The sequence below is a fragment of the Triticum urartu genome, chromosome 4, assembly GCF_003073215.2.
Source record: "Triticum urartu cultivar G1812 chromosome 4, Tu2.1, whole genome shotgun sequence".
Taxonomy (NCBI): Eukaryota; Viridiplantae; Streptophyta; class Magnoliopsida; order Poales; family Poaceae; genus Triticum; species Triticum urartu.
The window spans coordinates 185,977,324-185,989,414 of record NC_053025.1 but is presented as its reverse complement, the minus strand read 5'-3'; positions in this window follow the sequence as shown (position 1 = coordinate 185,989,414).

The following is a 12,091-nucleotide window of genomic DNA, read 5'->3' as shown; positions in this document are numbered from 1 at the left end:
TATATCGCAAATGTTTGTGTTTACCAACCGTGTGTGCCGTAATGACCTGCACAACGTAATTTCGCCCTAATTTAATTGCTACTATTTAAAATTGTACCCAATTTAAACTTTAAAGTAGGCTATAGCTCTATTCATAACCATCAGGTTCAAACAACCAATGCATTATTCTATTCACAGGTACATATGTTTAAGAATTACAGAAGCACAGAATAAAGAATGATGTACGAGGGTTCTATACTTGTACTATTACAGATGGTAAAGAAAGAGGCCACAAACATTCTAGTTGCTGAACAAGGTGAAGTGGAATGGCCCTATTGTGCTCTCCTAGATGGAGAAGGCATGCATGACTCTAGTCCAACCCCTTGTGATGGCTGGCCGCCAATCATGTAGTTTGAGAGGTAATCTTGAGTAAACTGCTTCAGGATCCACTGCAAAAGAAAAAAGATTCGGATATTGTCATCTACCACAACTCATTACGGGCAGTAAAAACAAGGCTATAGGGTTCTTACTTACCATCCTGAAGTTCACTGTTGTCTTGCATAAAGTGTAAACAAATAGTTCGATTGACATCTTTTGACCCATTTCAGTAACAATCTTATCAGTTTCCTCACATGATGCGGGTTCATGAATATCTCATTGCCCCATACGCAGAAAGGGTCGAAGTGTGGATCTTTGCCAATGATATATGTAACTAAAAGTACCAAGTTTATATTATAAGCTAAACAACAATTGAAAATTGATGTAGTACAACACTCCACCCGTCCCATTATATTAGATTTTATTACATGTATATCTAGACATCATCAGAACATTAAGGTAACACTCTTACTTGTTGCTATGTAGCCTGGGATTGCATATTTAGTCATTCAGTACAATGCATGTTGCTAAACAACAATTGAAAAACGAAATGGCATGTTAACTGCAATATCCTTAACAACAACCAAATATCGTAATTCATAGTGGTATTGTTGAAACTACTATTAATGAAATTGAACTACACAGCAAAGAGTTGCACATATAGAGCATCACATTGTGAAGAAATGAAATAAAAAAGTCATAAGGACATCTCTAGGCGATCCTTAAAAAGTTAAAGGACTAAAACCATTAGTGGATATATATATACTCGACTTAAGGTTGTAAACTTCAATTTGATCAAGTTCAAAGCAGGTTCAACCGAAAGTAGCATGCATTCAAACATAAACATACATAGTTTTGCATAACCGAACATAAAACATAAATTTAAACTAAGCTAAACTACTTTCGGTCGAAGTAGAGGTTGAGCCAATCCCTCCTCGTCGTGTACGGTGTGCTGCAAGCCGGGTCTGGGCTAGTACCGTCGTCGAGGTCATTGGGGAAGGCACTCCTCCATTCGTCGAAGTTGATCTCCTCATCCTCGGGGCCCACATTGACTCCCTCCACGCCGCCGTCGCCGCCGCCTTCGACCTCGTCATCAGAGGAGAGCACGATAACCTCGCTGCCCTCCACGTTGTCGTCCTTGCCGCCTTCGACCTCATCATCAGAGGAGAGCGTGATAACCTCACCGCCCTCCATGCCGGCGTAGATCACCCGCTCTGCCTCCACGAGCTCCGGGTGCTGTCGGTGGAGCTCTTGCATGTAGGCCTCGTCGGCGGCCTCGGCCTCGAGATGCTCCCACGCCTCGTGGTCCTCCGGCGCCATAGCCGAGCTCCCCACCCTTGGCTCCGGTGGAACTAGGTGGACCGGACGTGTGCCGAAGGGGAAATTGAGCCTGGTCGTCGTGCCGTCGTAGTGGACATGCCAGCGGTCATACTCCATGGCCGCGAGCTCGGCCGTGTGGAAGCTACCGAGCCACCAGTGGGTGTGGGTCTCTCAATCTATCATCTCGGCGTCCCATGTCCCCAATCACCGCTGCTGGACCCTGAAGTAGGACTTCGTCAGCTGCTGGGTCCAGGGGTGGACGGGGAAGTCCTCGAACTGACGTAGGGTCTCGAAGGCGGGCGGATCGGGAGACTGACGATGGTGGATCAGGCCCGCGGAGGACGACGGGGACACCTCGGCGGCCACCTCGCCTGCGTCGGGCGAAAAGGCCGGATAAACCTCTTTTTGGCCATTGGCTAATCAAGCTGCCTGGCACACATGCATAGGTTGAGGATGGAGGCGCCGGCGATGGCGGCAACCTACCAATAGTTTCAAGGGTTCTGTGTGTCTGTGTGAGGGAGGTTGTGTTTGAGGAAATATTGCGGCAATTGAAAATTTTACTATGAGGGATTAACAAGGTGGGGCTACTGAAAATTTGGATCAAGGGCGAGCAGATATTTTTGAGATTGCGAGGGATGCAGAGGTGGGACATCAACATGCATGCAATCATGGAAATTTGGATCAAGGTTGTGTTTGAGATATTTTTCAAAACTTGGCATGCAATCATGGAGCGACATCAACATGCCGTGGTGAAAATTTTGTCCCATTTGGGGCAGGTTCGGGTATAAGCTTCTCACAAAGCAGAGCTGCTCACAACAAGCATGATGGTTTTGATAGGGAATGTACCACCTCTGGTGATGCGACAATATCCGTTGCCTCTTATTGCTTTCAAAAAATTACTAGTGTAAACATAGAACAACAGGAGTGTTGTGTTCAATCCTGGAATTTTGTAGGGTTCGTTTGGCCTTTTTTATACATTAACTGTGTTTTCTAGGCATTTTATGTGCATAATTCAAATTTGAACTAGAAGCACATGCTCCAATGCACCAAAGTTGGTTGAAAAATCACATGTGTGTCCTTGTGTAAATTTCTAGGTCCCATGCAATACATGGGAATGAAATTCAAATACCAGGGCACTATTGATTGCTGGCAAATCGTTGAGATGCCTGGTTTTTAAATTCTAGTAAATCCAAAACTCGTATGAAATTCATGAAACTTGACATGCTATCATGGAGCGGCATCAACATGCCGTGGTGAAATTTTTCTTTCATTTGGGGAAGGTTCGGGTATAAGCTTCTCACAAACCAGAGCTTCTCACAACAAGCATGATGGTTTCGATAGGGAACGTACCACCTTTGGGGACTGGACGATATCCGTTGCCTCTTATTGCTTTCAAAATTTTTCTAGTGTCAACATAGAACAACAAGAGTGTTGTGTTCAATCCTGGAATTTTTGAGGGTTCGTTTGGCCTTTTTTATAAATTAACTGGGTTTTCTAGGCATTTTATGTGCATAATTCAAATTTGAACTACAAGCACATGCTCCAATGCACCAAAGTTGGTTGAAAATTCACATGTGTGTCCTTGGGTGAATTTCTAGGTCCCATGCAAGACATGGGAATGAAATTGAAACACCAGAGCACTATTGATTGCCGGCAAAATGTTGAGACGCCTAGTTTTTAAATTCTAGTAAATCCAAAAATCGTATAAAATTCATGAAACTTGACATGCTATCATGGAGCGGCATCAACATGCCGTGGTGAAAATTTTGTCCCATTTGGGGCAGGCTCGGGTATAAGCTTCTCACAAACCAAAGCTTCTCACAACAAGCATGATTGTTTCGATAGGGAATGTACCACATTTGGGGACGGACGATATCCGTTGCCTCTTATTGCTTTCAAAAATTTTCTAGTGTCAACATAGAACAACAGGAGTGTTGTGTTCAATCTTGGAATTTTTTGAGGTTCGTTTAGTCTTTTTATGCACTAACTGGGTTTTCTAGGTATTTTCTGTGCATAATTCAAATTTGAACTACAAGCACATGCTCCAATGCACTAAGGTTGGTTCAAAAATCACATGTCTGTCCTTTGGTGAATTTCGAGGTCCCATGCAAGAGATGGGAATGAAATTCAAACACTAGGGCACTGTTGATTGCCGGCAAAACATTGAGATGCCTGGTTTCTAAATTCTAGTAAATCCCAAACTCGTATGAAATTCATGAAACTTGGCATGCTATCATGGAGTGGCATCAAAATGTCGTGTTGAAAACATTGTCCCATTTGGGGCAGGTTCGGGTATATGCTTCTCACAAACCAGAGCTTCTCACAACAAGCATGATGGTTTCGGTAGGGAATGTCCCACCTTTGGGGACGAAACGATATCCATTGCCTCTTATTGCTCTCAAAAAATTTCACGTGTCTACATAGAACAACAGGAATGTTGTGTCAATTTTTGGGATTTTTCGGGGTTCGTTTGGACATTTTTATGCATTAACTGACTTTTCAATGCATTTATGTTCATAATTCAAATATAAACTACATGCACAAGCTCCAGTGCACTAAGGTTGGTTGAAAAATCTAATCTTTGTTTTTGGGTGAATTTCTAGGTCCCATGCAAGAGACGGGAATGAAATTCAAAGACCAGGGCACTGTTGATTCCCGGCAAAACGTTAAGATGCCTGGTTTTTAAATTCTAGTAAATCCAAAACATGTTTGAAATTTATGAAACTTGGCATGCTATCATGGAGCGGCATCAACATGCCGTGTTAAAAAATTTGTCCCATTTGGGGCAGGTTCGGGTATATGCTTCTCGCAAACCAGAGCTTCTCACAAACAAGCATGATCGTTTCGGTAGGGAACGTCCCACCTTTGGGGACGAAACGATATGCATTTCCTCTTATTGCTTTCACAAAATTTCATGTGTCAACATAGAACAACAGGAATGTTGTGTCAAACTTTCGGATTTTTCGGGGTTTGTTTGGACATTTTTATGCATTAACTGAGTTTTCAATGCATTTATGTGCATAATTCAAATTTAAACTACATGCACAAGCTCCAATGCCCTATGGTTGGTTGAAAAATCTAATCTTTGTCTTTGGGTGAATTTCTAGGTCCCATGCAAGAGACGGGAATGAAATTCAAAGACCAGGGCACTGTTGATTGCCGGCAAAACGTTATGATGCCTGTGTTTTAAATTCTAGTAAATCCAAAACTTGTCTGAAATTCATGAAACTTGGCATGCTATCATGGAGCGGCATCAACATGCCGTGCTAAAGAATTTGTCCCATTTGGGGCAGGTTCGGGTATATGCTTCTCGCAAACCAGAGCTTCTCACAAACAAGCATGATCGTTTCGGTAGGGAACGTCCCACCTTTGGGGACGAAATGATATCCATTGCCTCTTATTGCTTTCAAAAAATTTCTCATGTCAACATAGAACAACAGTAGTGTTGTGTCAGTTTTCGGGATTTTTCGGGGTTCGTTTGCGCATTTTTATGCATTAATTGAGTTTTCAATGCATTTATGTGCATAATTCAAATTTCAACTACATGCACATGCTCTAGTGCATATAAATTGGTTGAAAACCAAATCTATGTCCTTGGGTGCATGTTTAGGTCCCATGCAAGAAATGGGAATGAATTTCAAACACCAGGGCACCGTTGATTGTCGACAAAACATTGAGATGCCTCGTTTTTAAATTCTAGTAAATCCAAAACTCGTTTGAAATTCATGAAACTTGGCATGCTTTCATGGAGCGGCATCGACATGCCATGGTAAAAATTTTGTCCCGTTTGGGGCAGGTTTGGGTATATGCTTCTCACAAACCAGAGATTCTCACAACAGGCATCATGGTTTGGGTAGGGAATGTCCCACCTTTGGGGACGAAACAATAACCACTACCTCTTATTGTTTCCAAAAATTTTCTCGTGCCAACATAGAACAACAGGAGTGTTGTGTCAATTTTTGTGATTCTTTGGGGTTCTTTTGTACATTTTTATGCATTAAGTGAGTTTTCAATGCATTTATGTGCATAATTCAAATTTGAACTACATGCACATGCTCCAGTGCATATAAATTAGTTGAAAAATCAAATATGTGTCCTTGGATGCATGCTTAGGTCCCATGCAAGAAATGGGAATGAATTTCAAACACCAGGGCACTGTTGATTGCCGAGAAAACATTGAGATGCCCGGTTTTTAAATTCTAGTAAATCCAAAACTCGTCTGAAATTCATGAAACTTGGAATGCTATCATGGAATGGCACCCGACATGATGTGGTATTTTTCGTGTCCATTTTGAGAGAAGGCGCACTCAAATAATGACAATCAACAAAGGCATTTTGAAAAAATAGCTGCCACTTTAATATCTCAAACGTTTGTATAATTCAAACATGTGCGTTTTGTTAACCATTCTCGTGATGCCATGTGTCTTGGTTTTAATGGTTGTAGGAGGTGCCGTGCAGACAGCTGCTTGACCTTGACTGCATAGGAGGCGTGTGAGCGCAGTCCCGTGCGTAGGCTGATCGAGAGGCGTGCAAGCTGTCCTCCAATGCGCAGGCTAACCAGGAAGCGTGCGAGCTGTACGCTGCGTAGGCTCACTGAGAAGCGAGCCCTTTGACTTCCTTGGCCACCCGCCTTCCTCTCCATTAATGGCCCCGAGCCGGTGTTTAATACGGGCGGCCTTATTGTTCGCCTCCCATTCCCCCTCCACCCGCAGACCTCCACCGCCATGGCGCAGAATGATCATTTGCCACTAGTCTTCAAGTTTGGTGAAGTCGACTCTGAGCCGGAGGAGATAGAAAATAAGGAGGAATGGGGCCTCATGGACATGGCCTAGAGAGAGCTGGCCGCGGCGTTTGCTACCCCTGCTCCCGTCCTAGCTCCAATCACCGCGCCCGCGCCAACGACCATCCCCGTAGCATTGACGGGCTTGTCACCTAGCACTATTGCATAGCTGGAAGCCGCGGGCGCCAGCGAGGTCTCGGCGGACCCGCACGAGCTCGTGTACATGCCAGTGCCGGCACCCGTGCCCGTGCGCGCCCCGCCACCCACCGTGGCGCCGGCCCCGTGCGTTTGGCTGCACCCGCCACGCCCGTCCACGCCCATCCACCGACTGCGGTGCCGGTCCCCAGGTGTTTGGCTACACCCTCCACGCCTGTGCCCGTGCGCCCCCCTCGGCGGCATGGGATACTGTCGTCGACCGCTACTCTCAGCGGCGCCAGTTGCCGTCCTCCCGCGCTCCGCCCGTCGATCGCGCGACGACATGATGTTTGATTTACAAGTGAAGAACATTTGGTGCTGCCTTGAAGACTTCAACAATGGCATCCCGGAGGATGACAACGTGAAAAACGGTGCGGCACGCCGCCTCCGCCGCCGCCGGAAATTGTTTTTTTGGGGTTTAATACTATATCTCGAATTCTCGATCATAGCATATAAATTCGAGTGTGACTGAATGAAAGATATGGTGTGAACAAACTTGCATTTTTCTCTCTTAATGTACAGACTTATCAAATGTTTTCCTTAAAAAAAACATCAACGATTTTTAATTATAAAACACTGATCGCAACTGTTTTAGTTAGAACACCCGTATGCAAACCGACAGCTTCCCCAGGAAGCTAAGGGAAAATGTGTTGAGCAGGATTTCTGCATCCCTTCAACACAAACGGTTGTTTTGCATGACCCGTGTGCAACCACGTACAGACAATTGGGTAAGATTTGCATATCTTTCATTTTGGGTATGTTGCCATTTCTCAAACTGGAAAGATTGACATTTGTTTATCTAGTAACATTGCCATTTGTCAACCTTGTAACACTGCTATTTATCAAAATATGCAGCTACAAATCACTAGCACTATCTAATTTTTGCAACTAAAATCACTAGCACTGTTCATATGGACACCACTAGCAGGCGTGAGTTTGTGGACGCATATGCAAATGTACAATTGATTACATACAACAAGTCATCAACCCACGACGAGAACGAGGATACAAGTTGGAATATAGATCATTTCCAACAAAACATTCTAGTAAAGTTTTTATCACACAACAAATAACAAAGCGATGAAATGAACTTCAGCTCAACCACTCGTCGACGTTGGAAACACTTGCTTTGAACCAGAAGTGATTCTTTGGGAAGGGCCAGCTACTGTCAATCTCGATACCAATGCAGGACTGATCATCCAGGCTGAAGCGGCCTATTTCACCACCCATATTGGGATGGTATGGAGGCACAGTAATGTCCGAGGTATAGATACAACTGCTTCTCATAAATGGTAGTAACGTTGTGTCAACAGCAGCTGGATCGCCTTCCACCCTCATTAGATAGTTTTGTCCAAGGAAGAGCGAGTTTCCTCCAAGACTTTCAATACTGAACCAGGGAGAAGGTGTTGGCGCTAGTACACTAGTATCCATCCCGAATACCTTAACGATTGTTGGAATAGGTCTGGAGAGTGCAACCATAAGAGACAACACCTACTTGCTTAGTAACATTAGCAGTACCCCATATACAGACAAGATGAGGTGATCCATTGGAATAAGTTGCTAGGCACTACTGAGTATATGGGTCCTGCTCGTCCTCATGCTCGTGAATAAAATTTTCAGGTATAGGTGGTGGAATGTTCACAGGACCATGGAAACACAAGAAGGTTAATTAGTAAAGGGAAACTAGCTAACCCGCATGCATGTGGATGAAACAATTATAATTACAGTGGAAGACAAACGTACCGAAATCATGAGGATTCCATGCAAAAACAGTGCCACGAGTGGTGGCAGCAAACACAAGACCCTCATACTGAATTGCATCACAGTTCTCATCCGTGTATAGATACTGATTTTTTAGAAATATCCATCGAGTCGAACCATGAAGGACGACAACAAGCTTGTCAAAGATAGAGACAATATAAGCATTCCTATAGCCCCAAGAGTTGTTGAGAACTCGACAAATTGCTATCTTCCGTAGACGACACTCAGCATGATCGTATTTGAACTCACATAGAATACCGGTGTACTCAACCTCTGGGCAGTCGTCTGAGATTTTTCAAAGTGGAACCCGGTGATGAGTGTACACATTCACAAGTTACCACTCGCAGTTGTACCCAATATAAACAAACCAATCTCCATCTACGCCTGCCCAAGCCTTGCCCTCAAGCGATGGCATCTTAACATCATACATATCATTATCAAGCGGCATTAACTTACACAAGGCGAGGCTTCCCCCGTCCCCGCGCTAGTCAGCAAGGTCACGGCGAAGAAGATAGGGGAGATCAAACCGCTCCTGAACCCTTGGGTTCCTTGTAATGATGTTATTAGTTGAGTCAAGAATGGTCTTGAACGAACCTGCCATGCTAGCCGAGGTGATGACATCACACCGATCAATGAGTTCCTCCACCGTGTTATCATTCGGTTCGGGGCAAGAATAACGGGGTCATTTTCGGCTTGTTCCCTCCATGGAGAAGATGATCAAACAATGGGAGAAGGAAGGGTGAAGGTAAATGGAGGAGGGAGGAAGAGATAGCGTGCGACCATAGTGCCAAATCGAGAGGGAAAGGCGAAGAGTCGATGGACGGTTGCCACGGTACATGAAGAGGCGCCTGGGGAGCGAAAGGTTGCCACTGAGGTCACACACTGACGACAACGGCCAAGTGAACCGCATGCAATCCCATCGCACAACACGCTTGTCTTGTTAAGTTGAACCGTTTCTGCTCTCTTGTGTCAAAGCAAATAGTTCATCCGAGTGAACCGCATTCCGTATATCACACACACCTTGATCTGGCTGACTGTTTCTTTTGTGTTGCGTAATCACAAACAGTTCATCTGAGTGAACCGTATGCTGTATATCGCACACACCTTCATCTGGCTGTCCGTTTCGTTTGTGTTGCCTAATCACAAATAGTTCATCCGAGTGAACCATATGTTGTGTATCGCACACGCCTTCATCTGGCTGCCCGTTTCTTTTGTTCCTCCTGATCGCAAACTTTTAATTGAACTGAACCATATGCCCTTCATCGCACACGAAACTAAAATCTAAACCGTGTTTGATGCATCCTCCATCGCATACGTTTTCACCTTTTTTGAGGGTTTTCATACACCACCGTTTGCGATTATTGCATCGCACACAGTTTCTCGAAGGGTCTCTGATTGTAGTGTCGCATTAGCAGCATCCTGCAGTAGTGACATGTATCTCAATTCCTATGAGGAGGGATTAGAAAAGAGATGTCATTTGGTTCACATAGGAACTTTTCTATTGAATATATGCTAATGTTTATTGTCCTTTCAAATTGTGGGAGTATAGGAATCCATTCATATGAACCAAGTGACTCTAAAGCTATAAAAATGATATCACATTTATTTGCCTTTGAAATGTGGAATATATGAATCTATTCCTACGAACCAATTGGCTCAAAGGAAAAATCCTATAAAAATCATATCATATAGAGTTCCTATGATATTCCTCCACGCCAAAGGATGGTTGAAATTGCTGCACGTGATACGACGGTCTTTCTATGAAGACTCCTCCCCCATCTTTATATTTACCTCTCGAATATGAATGAAATGATATATACAGGGTATTCTATATGTGCATTTTGGTACACGAAAACTCGGTAAAAGTTTGCGAGGTTCGAATTTTCAATAAATCTATATGCACTACATTTTGGAATGGAGGGAGGAGCATACGGCAGTTGCTAACACTTGCATGGAAGATTTGTGTGTCGGAGGAGTGGCTATTCTGTTGAATGACATGGCAAAACTGACACTGTCAGATGCTAATCTAACGGTTCTTACGTCGTTTGTTAGGAAACGACATGTGGGGAACGTTAGTCATATATGATTTACGGACACAAGCATTGCATTGATACGTGTCCCCTCTCTCTCACGCACACACGCACCCTCACGGGTCACGACTCTCCCGAGTCCTCTCACACCCACCGTCTATCTGCAGGTAGACGTCACACACATATGTGTTCTTCACACCCTACCCTCAGAACTTCTAAAAAAGAAAAGATGTCGCGCAACTTTTATTTTAGCTCACACATCACACACTTATACTATTACTCTTGTGGTGAACATTCTTTGGGCATAGTATATTGTACTGTCACGAAGAGAAGTGATGCACGCACGCACTAGTTCTCTCACACCCACTCGCGCTTAGACCTAGGAGCACATTTTTTGAAGCTGGTAGAACAAAATCACTCCACAATATATATAAGCAGGAGCCTTAGCGCTTGCTTTACTAGGGTTCCTCTCTTTTCACTCTCCCATGCTCTCTAGATCTAAGCAAGACATAGGTGGCCACACTCTGTCTCTGCTCACGGCTTGTCACAAATCCGGCTGGACCACCTCGACCAGGGCAGGGGTGTAGGTGCATCGTTCATACTGTCATCGACGGCGAGGGAGGAGACCAATGGCTGCCAGCGTGTCCCAATCAGCAGCCGTGCCGTTCCTTTGAGAGAGCACTAGCTCGGGAGGGCCTCTGACCCTGTCTTCCTCCCTGCGGTATTGTGGCCAAGATGCGGCTTCCCGACGTCGTCTTTGCCACATGTCGACGACCCTCAGGTATATATTCCTTCGAAACCTGCCTTGCTCTATTGCCCCAGCTCCGCACGTGGCTGCGTGTGGATCTTTTTCTACTTCCGTCGGCTGTTCCAAAGCCACCTAGACTTTTACTATTGTTAGAGGAAAAGCTAGTTCATACAGTCGAATCTAAGAGTTGGTTCAAACAGGGAAGAAAGTGGGAAAGTTGTAGCATGAATCTATAACTTGGTTCTAAGAGGAAACAGGGGAAAGTAGTACATATTGGCTTCCCAACCAGTCTCTTCATTGAAAAGGCAAAGAAAGCAAGGTGGATGGTGAAGGGTGGGGGAAGTGGACCCGTCTCTTGGTCGAAAAAGGAAAGAAAGTGAGGGGTGTTAGGGGACAACGCAAATGAGAATGAGCAGGTCTAGATTTCCTGTGCTCACATAGGAAAATGTCGATGAGGAGATAGAAAATGGGACAAATGCAGACATGCTGCCTGAGTGTTTCCCACTCTCAACAACCACATCTGCCTCACCACTTTATGCCCTTGCTGTCCCTATGCCCATATCACTACCGTTAATGTAAAATCACATGAAGCATTAAGGAATGCCACCTAATGTCACTATAAGTAATGGTCTAGTGCCGTTGATAAATTGAAGCAATGCCACCACCATTTTATGAAGTGCTTCCATCTTGCTTTATTTTCCCATGAATTGTGTTTTTGTAGTTACACTTAAATCTCACACCGCTAACATTGCTTCATCCAAGTGGAACTGCACAAATTTGATTGCACATTTACTGACCATGTTCTACTCTCATGATAGTAACACTAATGTTATTATTCTGCATGTTAATCTAGTGGTAGTGTTGATGTGATGTGATGATACTTACTTAAGGGAAATTTCA